This window comes from Hyposmocoma kahamanoa, unplaced genomic scaffold, assembly GCF_003589595.1.
Source record: "Hyposmocoma kahamanoa isolate Upper Pololo Valley unplaced genomic scaffold, ASM358959v1 100307, whole genome shotgun sequence".
Lineage (NCBI taxonomy): Eukaryota > Metazoa > Arthropoda > Insecta > Lepidoptera > Cosmopterigidae > Hyposmocoma > Hyposmocoma kahamanoa.
Window position 1 is genome coordinate 35,056 of NW_020653299.1, and position 16,569 is coordinate 51,624.

A 16,569-nucleotide genomic window follows, 5' to 3' on the forward strand; every position below is an offset into this window, starting at 1 on the left:
TAGGTATCGAAACAATTTTGAATGTAGGTCATAATCTACCACAATAAATGCCATGTACTTATATTTAACCATTATAGAAATAACAAAGTTATATTATAGCAAGCAATATATGCAATAATACTGATCGCGATGTGCATTACATTGCAAGACGCATAAAGTTGCGAGGTGCATTAATTTGCGAGGCGCATTAAATTGTGACGCGCATTAAATTGCGAATTGCATTAACTTGAGAGACGCATTAAATGGTGAGGCACATTAAATTGCGAGGCACAGTAAACTAATATAAAAATGCATCATTTTGATACATCATGCAAAATCATGGTTTAACAAGTATACATTATTTTATTACTTACTAATTTACTTTATTTTGCAAGTACCTTCTTTAATTCTATAATTAAATACAGCAAACAACTTCTAAATACAATTATTAACAGATTCAGGCATTACTTTCTGAAAATCCAAATTAATAAAAATAAAGTAAATTAATTTTCTACTCCGCGAACGCGGTGAAGGTTAGATCGACGATTCATTATGGCCACGCTCTTTCATTTAATGGCTACGCAAATTAAAACTATATAATGTTGATTTTATGACCACATAAGATTACTGAAACAAATGACCATGCAAATTAAAAAATATACTGTCCATTAATGGCCACGCAATCTTACTGAAACAATGGCCACGGAAATTAAAAACATATAATTTTGTTTTATGACCACGCTATGTTACTGAAACAAATGGCCACGCAAATTAAAAACATACAATGTTGGTTTATGGCTACGCATTCTTACTCAAACAAATGGCCACGCAAATTAAAAACATATAATGTTGACTTATGGCTACGCAAAGTTACTGAAACGAATGACCACGCCAATAACATACAATGTTATTTTATGGCCACGCAACCTTAATGAAACAAATGGCTACGCAAATTAAAAATATATAATTTTGTTTTTTGACCACGCTATGTTACTGAATCAAATGGCCACGTAAATTAAAAACATATAATGTTGGTTTATACCTACGCAATCTTACTGAAACAAATGACCACGCCAATTAAAAACATATAATGCTGTTTTGTGTTGCTGTTAACAAACACACTCGACCTATACTAAAAGCAGTGAAAGACAGCTCATTTTCCCGCTCGCACCGCTCCTACTGAATAAAAGACAGATGAACTATCAACGCTAAGCTCATCCAGGCCTATACCCAGCAGGGTTGAAATCAGGATGATGATTTACTATCAACACAGACAGTTAATAGTTTGAATTAAAAAGACCGATGAGCTATTAAGACCGTGCAGGACGAACGTCATGTCGGTCAGTATCGGAAATACATTCCTTATAGCTCGTGAATGAAATATATAGTGTTTTTAAAAAAAAGGCGAATAATAATGGTTACAGCAAAAGGTGCACTTTAGCTTCAGGAACTTCTTGAGCGTATGAAAAGACGCAAATTGCCAACGCATCCATAATTATTCCAGGAAATCGTAAAGGTTCTACATTTTTTCCAAGCTTGGCACCCAGTCATTACGCCATTATTATATCGAACGTTATTAATTTAAATCTTTCCACTTGGAATTTGGCATTAGACTTACAATTCAATTCCATACTTGCCACAACCGAACGACAAGATCGTAAAACAAAACCACAACAAATTAAGCGTTTTAAAATAAGTTCATGCCAAGACTCCGTCTGGAAGGACGATCTTCAATATTAATTACCTTATGATAATAGCACCCCATATTCAATTATGTAAGCATAAGAAGAAATATATACGTGGAAAATGACTAGACAACTCAAGAATTAAGAAAGACAAAAAAAAATAGAGGGGCCATTGCAGATTCGTAATGAAGATCACGGAAGGTCAAGGTGATGAAAACGGACACAACGAAGAACAATGTAAAATGCTTTAGGCTTTGTTTATTTAGTAGATTAAAAACATACACACACACAGTGACAGTTAGTAATGGTTATAAAAGTAAAGTAAAAGTACACATTGTTAAAATTTGGATTAATTTTATTGAAAGGGTATGTAGTGTTTGCACATAATTGTGCCATAGACATTAGACAATAGAAGTTACACTGCGGCCCGCTGTTCTCGCACTACGACACCAGACAGTGGTGTGAGCGGACGTATCGCACGTGTACGTGAAGTATACACATGTTGTTTCATTGAGGTATCCCTATACTAAGTAACGTTAACTGCCTCCGTGGCCGAACGGTTACCATGCCGGACTGCCACGCAGAGGTCCCAGGTTCGATTCCCGGGTTGGGAGAAATATTTGTATGGCCTACATTTATTTCTCTCGTGAGTTTGGGTGTAATTTGTGGTTGTCTATGTGTGTGTCCATGGCACCCGCGACACAGGGTTTCCCTAGTGCGGGGCTATGTTGAGTGTGAGCGTTATTATTATTAACGTAAACACCACAGTATTATAAAAAAAAGCATTCGTAATTTTTATGTATACAATAAATTTGTACAATACAATATATTTTCTTTTAAATTTATGAATAACAACTCAAATATTGAGAGGCATTTGCCGCTAAAAGGTAAAAGAAATATATTGCGACCTAACAAGGTTCTATATTGTGGAAAACTTCGCAGCTTTCTCACAAATTTATAGAAAAACGTCTACGGGCGTCAACGTCAAGGTTACTGCAAATTCGTGACGCTTAAGCCCTCCCTTCAGGCTCGGTTTAAGTGTGAACTCATTTACCTAATAATAACCAAATTTCCGCCCTAATAAAATAATATGCTTTTCGCCGTGATTACGAAATTTAGCCAGATTTTTAATAGTCAGGTTTGGAAGGAGTTTGTTTTTTGTGTTTGTTTTTCGTTTTAAGCACTACAGTTGCCGTACCATGGCAGAAGTTGTGTGATAAACCTCCCCGTGACAATATTTAATTCAACTGATAAATCTAAGTTTGCTTATTTGGTAATGAACTATTGATACACATTTTTAAGAACAAAGACAGTGATATAAAATTGTATTTTTATATTTTTTTCCAGTCTACCAGCTTTAATCAGATGAGTTGGAAGATATAGGGCGTTACAGAAGATTGAGGCCATTGCCTTATCTCCCCTTAATTACACAGCACATCTGCTCTTTTCAGTCTTCTAATTGTGGTTGGCAGCAATAGTACTTGTGGCAATGGGTTAGGAGAACTACTTGTCGACGTAGTGAACTGTATAGCATTTCGCTTATTCGAGAACTGTTGGCATTTCCAGATAGTTGTGTATTTCGGAGTTGCGAGCGTACCAGGATGCAGCAGTTAATACCATGAGAATGTTATTTTGGGCTCTTTGAATGCTAAGTAAATTTGTTTTGCTGGCAGCTGACCACAATTGTATCCCATAAGTCCAGATGGTTTTATTACACTGCAGTACACTCTCAGCTTATTTCTTAGAGATTAGGTGGATTGTCTTCCAAGAAGCCAGAGGAGATCTCTGAACCTAGAGTTGATCTCAGTTCTTTTGTTTTTTATATGTTTACTCCATGTCATCCTACGATCCAAACGGAAACCCAAATATTTGACGCAAGAGACTTGTGGTAGAGTATCAGGACCTACGTTAACCGAGGGGCAGGCGTCACGTCTAAGAGCAAAAGTGATGTGATGAGATTTTGGATCGCTCACTTTTATGCGCCATTTGTTTATTCATGCATTGGTGGCATTAAGTTGGAGTTGCAACATTCTGTTTGGCTCATTGGGATCGCGATTACAGTCTAGGAACGCGGCATTATCGACGTAGGTTGCCACTGCTAGATTTGAAACTTGGGGTAGGTCACTAGTGAAGATGTTGTATAGCAACGGGGCAAGCACAGAACCTTGGGGCACTCTCGCACAGCAACTGAAGGTAGAGGACTGCGCTTCTTGAAATTTTACTTGGAACATTCTATCACTGAGGTAGGAGACCATCAGTGGAAAGAATGAGTGAGGGAGTAGTTTTTAATTTTGTACAAGAGTCCCTTGTGCCAGAACCGATCGAAAGCTTGCTGAACATCAAGAAAAGCTGCAGAGCAATATTCCTTTTTTCCAGGCATTGTCTTATGGTGTGATATACTCTGTGCATTTGCTCCACAGTTGAATATTGTTTTCGAAACCCAAATTGGTGGTCTGGTATGATTCCACCCTGACTGTTGTAGCTTGCAGATAAGTGTACGTAAATGGTTCCAAAAGGTAGCGCTTTATGCTATTCTTGATTACTATTGCAGAGCCAGCATGAGCGCCGCCATCAGGGCAAGGACAAGCGTTGTAATAAGGCCAAATAAGGTACCTATTTGTTGAATTAAGAGGTCCATTTTTTCGCTTTGTTTGAGGAGAATATTTTGTAACATGCTGTTAGATTGTGGGTTGAATACGGCATTTTTTCCATAGGCAACATCAGCGTAGGTCCTTGTCTGAGTGGTGCTGTGGTCTTTAGAAGTAGGGTTGGTAGTGATGGGAGGATTAACCGGAGCATCTATATCAGTTTGAGCGGGTAGTTTACTCTTAGTGGCATAGGTTTTATATGTCCTGGTTATGATCTCGTTAGCTGGGTGGTTGCACGAACATAAGGTACGTTTTGCGGGTATTCTCTTGTCTTTCTTCTTACACTCCGAGCTTTTATGACCTTCCCCACATTTCACGCATCTGAATGGTCTCATGCAGTTATATTTGAAGTGGCCGTATTGTTGACAGCGTTGGCACTGAACGATAGTTTTTGATATCGGGGGATCCTCTATTCTCATTTTTTTGGTGATAAATGTATTTTATGTATTTAACTGCAGGATTACTATTATTTGGTTCTACATTTACAAAGAAGGTAGAGATGGTTATCTTATCTGGGCCTTATCGCGAATTAATTATTTCACATTTTACCCTGTTGTTGGTTGCCTTGACCGCTTTAACAATCGCTTCATGTGGAGTAGTATGATGCAAGTCCTTTATGACAAAACGATAGCACTTATTCTCTTTTGGAGTAAATGTATATCCGATTAGACCATTCTCTCTTATGACGGTTATAATCTTCTTATACTCTTTAGCGCAGAGTTGACAAGAACGTGAAGAATAAATTAGTCAATTATCTTGAGCTTGAACTCCTCTTAATTTCTGACAGTTTCAAGCAACTTATCTAGTTCGTAAATACATGGGGCGCACCATAAGTTTCCGGAACTGGCCACTTACATAAACAATATTTCAAAAGTAATTAGAACATTTTAAAATGGAAATCATTAGCAGTAGAATACAGTTTGTTTCATCTGACTGTCACTTGTTTTTATATTGTGGCGTTATTTTAGAAATTGGTTATCTACATCACCTTGGATTTAACTCGTGAAAATTTTCGTAGTATGATTTTCTAGGACTTTAAGTGTAATGTAACAGCTCAGCGGAGCTTCGCTTGGCTTCAAACTGCTTTTGGCGATCAAGCACCATGCAAGACGACTATATACAGCTGGTTCAATGGTTATACGTGGCTCAGGATTTAAACGCGGTCGTGTGAATCTCAGTGACCAATTTGGTGATGGTCGCCCGTCCACTGCTGTGAACAAAAAAAACATCAATGCTGTGCGCCGTATGATCAAAACAGACAGGCATATGACACCGTGATATTCGGGCATCTTTAGATATAGGCATGAGTCAAAAACAATTAATACTACACAAACATTTGGGTGTGAAAAAGCTGTGCTCTCAGTGGATCCCACACATTTTGACTGAGGCTCAAAAAAACCATGCTTACCATGCTTACCAGATTCAACGATGAAGCGTCAAATTTGGTGTGGGACATAGTAATAGGTGACGAAACATAAATTTATAGTTACGATTCCAAAATAAAGCAGCAGAGATGAGCCGAAACCAACCAAAGTGGCGCGCGTGCAAAGTCTCAAAATCTCTAAGTGGATGATTGCTTCTTTTTTTTAATAAACCTGGACATGTAGCTACTGTTGCTTCGGAGAATCGTTGTACCGTGAATAGTGATTGATACACGACCATTTGTTTGCCGGAAATTATTGACAAACTCCGTAAAAATAATCCCAAACGCCGTATCATGTTGCACCAAGATAATGCCAGTTCTCACACGGCCAGACAAACAAATTAATTTTCGAAGGTGAACAACGTCGCCCTTATGAGCCATCCCGCGTACAGTCCTGACCTGGCACCTTGCGACTTTTATTTATTTCCAAAAATTAAGAACCAGTTACGCGATCAACGATTTTAATCTGAAGAGGCTGTCGAAGAGTATGAAAAATATGTTTCAAAGATTGTCACGGAGAAGTGGCATGAATGTTTTCATAATTGGTTCATTCGTATGAAAAAGTGCATTAACGCTAACGGAGAATATACTGAAAAACAATAAATTAACTTCTGACCATTTATAGTATTTTTTCTTATTCCTACCGCAAAATGGCGGCTATTTGGTTTCGCAAATTAGAAAAGCATTCAGTTCAAATACAAGTTTTCATAAATAAAAATTATTGTTCTGCATTGCTAAATAAATACGCTCTGTACTACCACTGACTGACTTGATGTACTTGGATAAATATGATAATATTCCGTTTGAGTGGTTCTAACGTTTACCATGAAATTACTCCTTAAAGTATAGTTTATAAACATTTATATCCAGGGTAAACTTAAAAAACGCTACTTACGGTATGTTTTCAATAAGTAAACACCGAAATCACCAGCCCAAACAATAACACACACGATTGTCGTGACGTATTTTTGAAGTTGTTTATTTTTTTTAAATGACAGACCCAGGCATTAAAAACTTTATGGTTTGCTAGAGTAGTTACCGAAATAGCAATTAATATTAGTTCTTTTACCTGTTATAACTTCGATATCCGATAAATCGGTATAAAATCATCACCGGCACGTCTAGGAGTGGTATGCGTCTACGGCTGCATGTATCGCGTGAGCGGTTATAGTGCGCCCCAAGGAGACTGGTTGATAGCTAGAATTATGATAAAATTTAAGGGTATATAAATAAAAAGCAAAATATGTGTAATAAACCTCTCTGTGACTATATTTAATTCAGCTGATAAATCTAAGTTTGCTTATTTGGTAATGAACTATTGTTATATATTTTGAAGAACAAAGACAGTGATAGAAAATTGCATATATAGCTATCTTTGTCGTTTAATCATCGTCGCAAAAACGACGACACAAAAACAACAAAGCTACATTTGCTTATTTAGTAATGAACTATTGTTATAGATTTTGAAGAACAAGGACAACTATATGAAATTGCGTATATGGCTATCTTTGTCATTTAATCATCTCCGCGCAAACCATGAAACAAAAGTATCTTTTCATTTCGTTTGTGGCGCTCATTTTTTACGTTGATAAAATTACTGTGCAAATGTTATAAAATCAGCTGTGACCTGGCAGCCATTTTTGGCACTGTGTTAATCTTTTCAAGTCATTGGCCGTCGACGCTCACGATGACATAAAAATATGACGTCACAGTGCTGGCCATGTTCGCTATTGTGATAAAAATTTTAAATGGCGGCTTATCACTCGAATTTGACAGCTAAATGTGGATATAATAGCTTTATCGAGGCGACATACCTACTACGGAGGCTGGTTAATGTGTTCCACCTCCGATACGAGAGGAACCCCAAGAAGAACAAAGTTTTGAATATAATTACACCCAAATGTTTAAAGCCGTGTGATTGATTACTTGGATATATCTACTGCATAAAAGCCATAGCTGCACACCAGGAAAACCCTGTGGGTATCATTGATATACACATTACACCCAAACAGTTTTAGTTCAGTTTCACAGTTTCGGGTGGCAGTAGGGATCCTTGCGAAAGAGTTCGTCCAGGGAAGTACTGCCACCAAGCAGTAATGTCAGCATTACTGTGTTCCGGTTTTGAATGTTAAAAACTTTAAAATATAAAAAAAAGAACACATAGACAACCTCAAATTACACCCACGTGAGTTTTCACGAGAGAAATAAATATAGGCCATACAAGTATTTCTCCCAGCCCGTACCTCTGCGTGGCAGACCAGCATGATGACCGGTCGTGGAGGCAGTTAATAAAAAATTAACAAAGGTCAACAGAAGTAACAGAAGTAAAACGGGTAAAAGTAGAAGCGACATGTAAGTAGTTTATTTATGATGATACGTTCAGCACTTTAAATTACAGTTTTGTTTCCGTTTTTTTTATTAAAATCATTTTATTTTATTACAGTAGAGATTTTAAAAAATTTAATAATAAAAGTTTTCAACAACTGTGTTTTAAGCAATCGCTTGCACGTCATTATTATTTCGAAGCAGTGGTAGCGTAATGGTTTCACCCAGTTTGACCTACTGCCTCTCAAGCAGAGGGTTGTGGGTTTGAAGCCGGGCTCGCACCTCTGAGTTTCTTGGAATTTATGTGCGAAAATTAATTTGAAATTTATCATGAGCTTTTCGGTGAAGGCAAACATTGTGATGAATCCTGCAAGTCGTAGAAGTTTCACAACCCTCGGAAAACGTGTGAAGTCCCCAACCCGCATTGAACCAGCGTGGCGGACTATGGCCTAAACCCTCGTCTGAAAGGAAACCCGTGCCCACCAGTGGGGCGTGTAAAAGGGTTGATGATGATGATTGTTTCGATTGTCGCGATAAAAAGGTAGAAGTGTCGGGGTGGAGAGCTAGGAGGTCAGATTAGAGAGCTTATGAGAGGTAGGAAGGTATGAAATCAAAAAGATGGAGAATGATAAAGTATAACAATACGTTTATATGAAAAAGAACCTGAGAATGTTATGTAGGAGAGTAGAATGGTGTGGTGTGTAGATGAAGAAAAAGAAATAAGTTGGATACACGGAGTTGAGGGCCTCTGCCCTCCAAGGTTAAAGACCGAGGGCAGAGGTGTAGAGCCGGAGAGCAGCGGGTTTAGCGTGCAGGTGGAGATTGGAGAGGTTGTCGAAGAAACAGTGGCGGTTATGCAGCACTAGCTTCAACTGCTCCTGTGGCAAAGTGGAGCTTGTAGTTAGGCGCTCCACGCTCACAGAACGTAAAGATGAAGAGCAAGTTTAGGTGGGTAATCGAGGAACATAAGTTCATGCAGATGCGTAAGCGCGGCAAGAGTAACTCCAGGCGTAAGAAAAATGAGGCTTTGTATAATTCGTTCTGAACTTAACTGTTAAGACGTGTGATTAGTTTATAGATTTTTTACTGTAATTCATAATGCAAATAGATTATAGAGATTGAGAATAATTCGTATTGTACAGGAACAGCATATCTATCTTAACTATCCATAACTTAGTGGTACTATAGCCAAGCTCTGCTACAGACGGGACGGTGTACGTGAACAGCATGACATCACCGCTCGTTTGGCCCATAGAATTGGCATGTTATAGAAATGAAAGCTGGCTCCAGATTGCGCACGTAGCTAGGACAATCTGTTTTGTTTGTGACAGTTTTATCGAGTGCGACGTTTCTAATTTTTTGAAATTCTTTATCATAACTGTTTTATAAAAAACACCAACCTTAAAAGTTTGTGGAGTTCAATCTTTTTACCTAGTATTCTTTAAATCGGTTACTGAAAAGTGGGTGAAATTAAATAAACCGGATTCATCCCCTATCTTACTACCTTTAAAGGTGGAATATTTCCTTCAAATTTAAATAGGACCACTACTGAGGCACCCCTGTTTAATAGAAAAAGAATCATCGAAATCGGTTCTAAACTGTCGGATTAATAAAAAAACCCGACCTCAAAAGTCATTTATCCCCTAGTTTGCCACCCAAATTCCAATGGAACCACTACCGAGGTAGGTACTCTCTTTCCAACAAAAAATAATCATCGAAATTGGCTTACAAATGCTGGATTTATCTCGTAGCATATAATACAATAATCTCAGTACAGAGTACTAAAAAAACCGATTTCAAAAGTACGTGTGTACGTATGTATGTGAGTAAGTATGTACTTTTTTTATTCGCCACTATACAGGACTTGACACAGGAGATAATAAAAATCGGTTCTCACTACTCAAAGAATATTTCGAGAGAAAAACGCCTTGAATTGGAGAATAGCAAAAAAAACCATTAAAATAATTGCGCCTTAAGAAAAATTTAGGCGCTATTTATAAAAATGAATGTTCATGCGTGATCAGCCACCCTTAGAGGTCGATGTTTTTCTTCAAATTGAAATGGTACCACTATGAAGGTACCCTCTTTCCAACAAAAAAAGAATCATGAAAATCGGTTGACAAATACCAGAATTATCGCGTAACATACATACAAAAAAAAATATACAGTCGAATTGAGAACCTCCTCCTTTTTTAATGTCGGTTAAAAGTAATGAGGAATGAGCATTTTTCTTCCCTTTAATTTAAAACTCCTCATAGCATATACAGCGGTATCTACAGCTCTAAGAAGAAATTAAATTCTAACGACGGCGACTCAACATATTTTTGAAAATATAATTTATAGAGTTCTTACGTTTTCGCGATTGTTACACATAGGAAATGAAACTATTAATATATATAACTAATAACTACAGGTCCTATGGTCAAGGTTGACTGTCAACTGTCAACTGTTGAGTTAACCGTGACCATGGGATCTGTAAAGAGCCCGAAACGTCGGTTTGTTTGAAAAAACAAATATACGCGATTTAAATCTGGAAAAATAGTTTCATTTCCTAAATATAATTTATGATAAAAAGGCTAAAACACAACAAACACACTAAAGATATAATCATGGGCTAGGTATCATTTATTTATACAAAATAACTTTAGTACTTTTAAAAATATAGATGGCGACACCTGGAAAAAATGAAATACATGAATATAAAATTTAAAAAGAAACTACAAAATATGTAAACACCTTTTTAACAATGTTGAAAGGCTGCTGGGTCGTTTGCTGGCTTAATTGGCTGAGCATCTGACACGGATTGCCTGAAGTTGCTGGTTCGAATCCAGCCAGATCGAATGAATTTTTCTTAGTGTTTCGATCTTTGTTATAATAATTATTACAAGCTAGCGAAGTAGATAATTTCTCAAAAAATAATTGAATATCATGATAGTAAAACATCGTGACGTTCAATAAACTTAAAAATTAGTAATCTCAGTACAGGGTACTCAAAGAACCGACCTCTAAAGTTCATTGAAAAGTTAACCGAAAGTAAATTGAAAACCTTGGCAAAAAGACGTATTTGCCAATTTATTGAAATCGGTTACCAGAAAGTGCGCAAACCCGGATTAATTCCCTAGTTTGCCTCCCTTAGAGATGGAATGTTCTATTCAAAATTATAAGAGACCACTACTGAGGTACCCTCTTTTAAACAAATAATAATCTCAGTACAGAGTACTAAAAAAACCGACCTCAAAAGTACGTGGAATTACGTTTATTTGCTAAGTTTTATTGAAATATCCCCTAGTTCGCCACTGTACAGGACTTGACCCTGGAGATAATAAAAATAGGTTCTCACTACGACACTACTCAAAGTATATTGAGAGAAAAACGCCTTGAATTGGAAAAATAGCAAAATCAACCATTAAAGTAATTGCTCCTAAATTATATTAGGCGCTATTTATAAAAATGAATCTTCATGCGTGAACAGCCACCCTTCGAGGTGGATGATTTTCTTCAAAATGAAATGGGACCACTATGGAAGTACCCCCTTTCCAACAAAAAAAGAATTATGAAAATCGGCTCACAAATATCGGAGCTATCGCGTAACATACATACAAAAAAAAAGAACATACAGTCGAATTGAGAAGGAGGAGGCTCCTTTTTTGAAGTCGGTAAAAAAAACAATCATTAAATCGGTTCACAAATTAACGCGTAACACACATACAAAACAAGGAAATAAACATACAGTAGATTGAACATCCTCATTTTTTGAAGTCGGTTATAAATTGTTTAGTTCTCAATGAAACTCTTTAGAACCTGTACAGCTATGTACATAATATAACCATTTTTTTTATTCACACGTTTTCTTTCAAACCCACGTGCACACAACAAAAAAGTTATCTGTATCTGTAAGGCTGAAATTTCAGCTGATTATGAATAGTCTGTTTTGTGTACAATATAGCTTCGTGGACAGACTTTCGTTCCAACGCCTCCATACTCCAAGAACTCGTCATCAAGCAGTGTCTGTCCACTGTAGTACAAACTCCCATCGTGAAATTCTTCGGTCACGTCTTAAGATGGAATTCTGACTCCATAGAGCGTCTTGTTGTGCAAGGCAGAGTGGAGGGCACTAGACTGCGCGGAAGGTCACCCATTCGATGGACCGATTAAATAACATCTGCAGTGGGCAGTCAGAGACAGATGGCGAGATGTCGTGGGGTAAGCCACATCAACCGTTAACAAAGGTATTCCGCGATGACCACGACCACTCTGTTAAGCGTGATACGAAAGTGAATAAATAATAATAAATAAATAACGCACACACTCAACATAGCCCCGCACTAGGGAAACCCTGTGTCGCGGGTGCCATGGACACACACATAGACAACCACAAATTACACCCAAACTCACGAGAGAAATAAATGTAGGCCATACAAATATTTCTCCCGGCCCGGGAATCGAACCTGGGACCTCTGCGTGGCAGTCCGGTATGGTAACCGTTCGGCCACGGAGGCAGTTTAAGAAATGGCCATTAGAGATTTGAGAATAATTTTATAGAAAAATTAATGTTTTCTTTTATATTAAGATTGTTCGAATAACGATTGTGATATTACACCAAAATTCGATTCCTTTGGTGCATTTTGGTGGAATAGTTTTCAAACTAGAGTGGTTTTGCTTTGTTTTATAATATTAGAATTTGCCATATAAAATTGTGAAGTAATTTAGGCGTTTGCTAGCGACAACTGTCATAGTAAATTCCTGGTAAAGGCATAGATTATTGGTGTGGTGGTCGGACATATTATTATTCATTGTTTTTATAAAGTTATATTTAAACGAATGAATGGAATTTAGAATGAATTTTAATTAAGAATGTATGGGTTGTCCTATGGCGAGATGGGTGAACGACATTGGCAAAGTTGAAGGCAGTAGATTGGTGAGATTAGCACAGGATCGTGGTGAATGGCACAAACTACGGGAGGCCTATAACCCAGCAGTGGGTGAAGTCGAGCTGTGGATAAAAGTTCTGTGGAAACTATAAACGTTTTATATTTTTATAAATTTATTTTCGAGGTTATTATACTCAGTCTGATTGCAATTTAGAAAAGTTTCTTTTTCAAAGTGGTCCAACCGGGAGTCGAACCCGGGGCTTCTTCATTTTGCGCTCACAGTGCAAACCGTTGAGCCGATATTGAGTCAGAACTATTGTATGTATACCAATGGTTGTGTGTAAGTATTAAACACAGTTTACCAAAACAAAGCAGAACAAAGAAAAGCAGCTTATAATACAACCACGAAGCCCTTAAAGCCCTGACAAACTAAACTCGGTGGGAATGAGATTAACGCCCTTCATTTTTCCATGTATATGTATAAAGATACAAATTACTGAATTATACGTTTGCCTAAATCGTCACAGAACAGAAACGGCGGTTACACGAATTGTTACATCAAAACAAACGACTTGTCATTTATAACATTTAAGAGAAAACGTTAATTTTTAAGGAAAAGAAACTGTTTTTCACGGTTAACTCAACTCAACGACTCTTGGTCAGCCGTGATGATCATGGGACCAGTAAAGGGACTGAAACGTTGGTTTGTTTGAAAAAACCAATACACGCGATTTAAATCCGGAACAATATTTTCATTTCCTACGTGTAACAATCGCCAAAAACACGCCAAAAACCTAAGAACTCGATACGTTCTTTTTTGTTTAAAGTAATTTTTTTATATAACTAGTGATGGAACGAACAAGTCACGCTTCTGGTGATACGACACACCTGTCCATAGCAGTTGCATTTGCCATTCAAAGCTTTAAATTGCAATGATCTAAGGAAAACTGCCACTACGCCCGTCATCCTGAGACTTAAGTTGACAAGGACCGTTTCTGCTGCTGTAATTTACTAATTACAGACCTTAGAATAATAACGCATAGAAACTTAGCCCGCACACGCTAAGTGAGGCAAATTGAAGCGCTCCCAAAGGGCCTACACGAGCGGGCGGGCCTTCAGTGCTCAAGGTCAACTTGCACCGCGAACAGCTCCAGAATTTTAGCTAAAAATGACGAAATGTGCGGTAAATGAGTGTAAAAATATGTACAAACATAAAATAGATACTAACATCACATTTCACAAGGAAGTAACGCGTTTCAACTTGTATTTTTATATAAATATTCGCTAAAACCGAAAATTAACCTACTACCAAAACTAGCATACATGAATTTGATTTTGATCTGCCTCACTTGTGGCAGTTCGTTTGATATGAAACTATCATTCTATGCGTTATTATTCTAAGTTACAGACATACCACCATAATTTTCACGACGTTCTTCAAAATATGTCCGTTAGTATACATTTCTTAGGTCGATTGTTATATGTGTTTTTAATGCCCACGGTAGTAAAAAAGTGCGCCTCACGACATTTTTCTGTCCCCAATATTGTCCCCTTTATCACGATTGGACGTAACCTATAATGTGCACTCAACAAAGCTATTTACACAGACTTTCATATTTCATGTTTTGATGTAAATAATTCGTATTCGTCAAATATTTAACTTACCTTCATTACTGCTGTAGGGGTTGATATGTTATTGACTTGACTCCAAGCCTGAAATTTAATGTCTTTGTCATGGAAGCCTTTGCTCAGATCGTCATTTTTATTATTGATCCCTGGTCTTTGTGATTTCATACTAGCGCTAGTGTCAAAAACTCCACGGATTTGTTGGCCAACTCATTATTTATTCCAGACTGAGAAATAAATATAATAATTTACAATTACAATAATTGCGTATCTTATTTCAGGTTATTTTTTTAATATCAAGTGATGGAAGGAACAAGTCGTGTACCTGTTGGAAAGCTACACGCCTGTCCATTACATCGCAAAGATCTGAGGGGCACTGTCACTGCACCCGTCACCCTGAGACATAAGTTGATAAGTCCCATGTGCTGTAATTTCACCAGCGCCCTTCAAAACTCCTGTTTTCCTACACAGTAATGCTGACATTACAGATTGGCGGCAGAAATAGGTAAGGTGGCAGTACTACCCTGGACGCACTCTTTCACAAGAAGCTCTACTGCTACAATACTACTAATTTTATTGTATCTTATACTTTATTTATAACTTATTCTATATTTCGAGCTTTTAGGTCTCAGTCAACCGTGACCATTGGATCTGTACAGGGCCCGAAACGTTGGTTTGTTTGAAAAAACAAATATAAGCAATTTAAATCCGAATAAAGTTTCATTTCGTATTCTATATTATTTAAAGTTTATTAATATTTGTGTTAATGGGTACTTAAAATGTTTTATTTTTTGATATGCTCGAATAAATCATTTAATTATTATTTATTATATTTAAAAAATATATATCATGACGTTTGAGGTATGACGCATTGAGATGCAACCGCCGCAGACCACCATCAAACATTCTATCAAACAGACGTAGGTAAATATAAAATATAACCACTCAACACTTGTAAAATCTATTCACAACATGCGATAGCTGCTAATAACTGTCTCAAAATGCGCATTAGGAGACGTGTATTTATAACCCTTTGTGCAGTTCAAGCCATTAGTGCTGGAGTCTCGCAAACTATTCGAATTAATTAAATTTAATTGTGTTGAAACGAACGCGCCCGGTCCGTGTCTAGTAAACGCGAAAATATATTTATAGGTTTCTTTTAACTTTCTTGAAACTAATGCCTTCATTCGTGAAATTTTTATTGAACCTATGCCATCGAAAAATATGTCTTTGTTTACTGTAAATTATTTAGTTACTACATATTCATTTTAGCGTTTCTAAAATTTTGAAATTAATATAAAATAAATTAAATTAAAATTTAGTTCCATATTCAAATTTTTATAAATATACGAAAGATTTGAAAATCGAACTTATATAGTTCGAATTTAGACAGTTGTAATTTTGAATTTGGAAAATGTACTTTTTTAAATTGATTCTGGTCTCAGCATTCCAGCAAATGCACCGAACTGATGTTGTTGCTCTGATACTCATAGTACATGGAAGTACTAGTTCGAGAACAGATGATTGTTCTGGTTAATTAGCAACAAGTCTCATCCACGTATTAAAATCACTCAGCGTGTGATGAAGCGAGCTACACTTGAGGTTTTTCTGATGGACCGCATTCCCAATGGAACCATACATCGGCATCCTTTCCAGGGTGGGGCGTTACTTCACACCGGGACAGTTGCTTCAACTGTACCAAGCACAAGTCCGGTCCTGTATGGAGTACTGCTGCCACCTATGAGTCTGCTACATACCAACTGGCTACCTTGGATTCAATTGACAATCGTGCCGAGAAGGATGGTTGTACGTGATTCAGAATTAGTAAAGGCGAAGCTGCAAAGTCTTGAACGCCGCCGAAAAGTTCATGCTTATCGGTATTCTACAGTTATGTATTGTTTATTTTATAAATCTTGAATAATATAATCACTGACCTCTAACGTATAATACTGTTAATAATAAATAATTATATTTCATTATTTTACGTACTTAATGGTATTATTATACAAAAA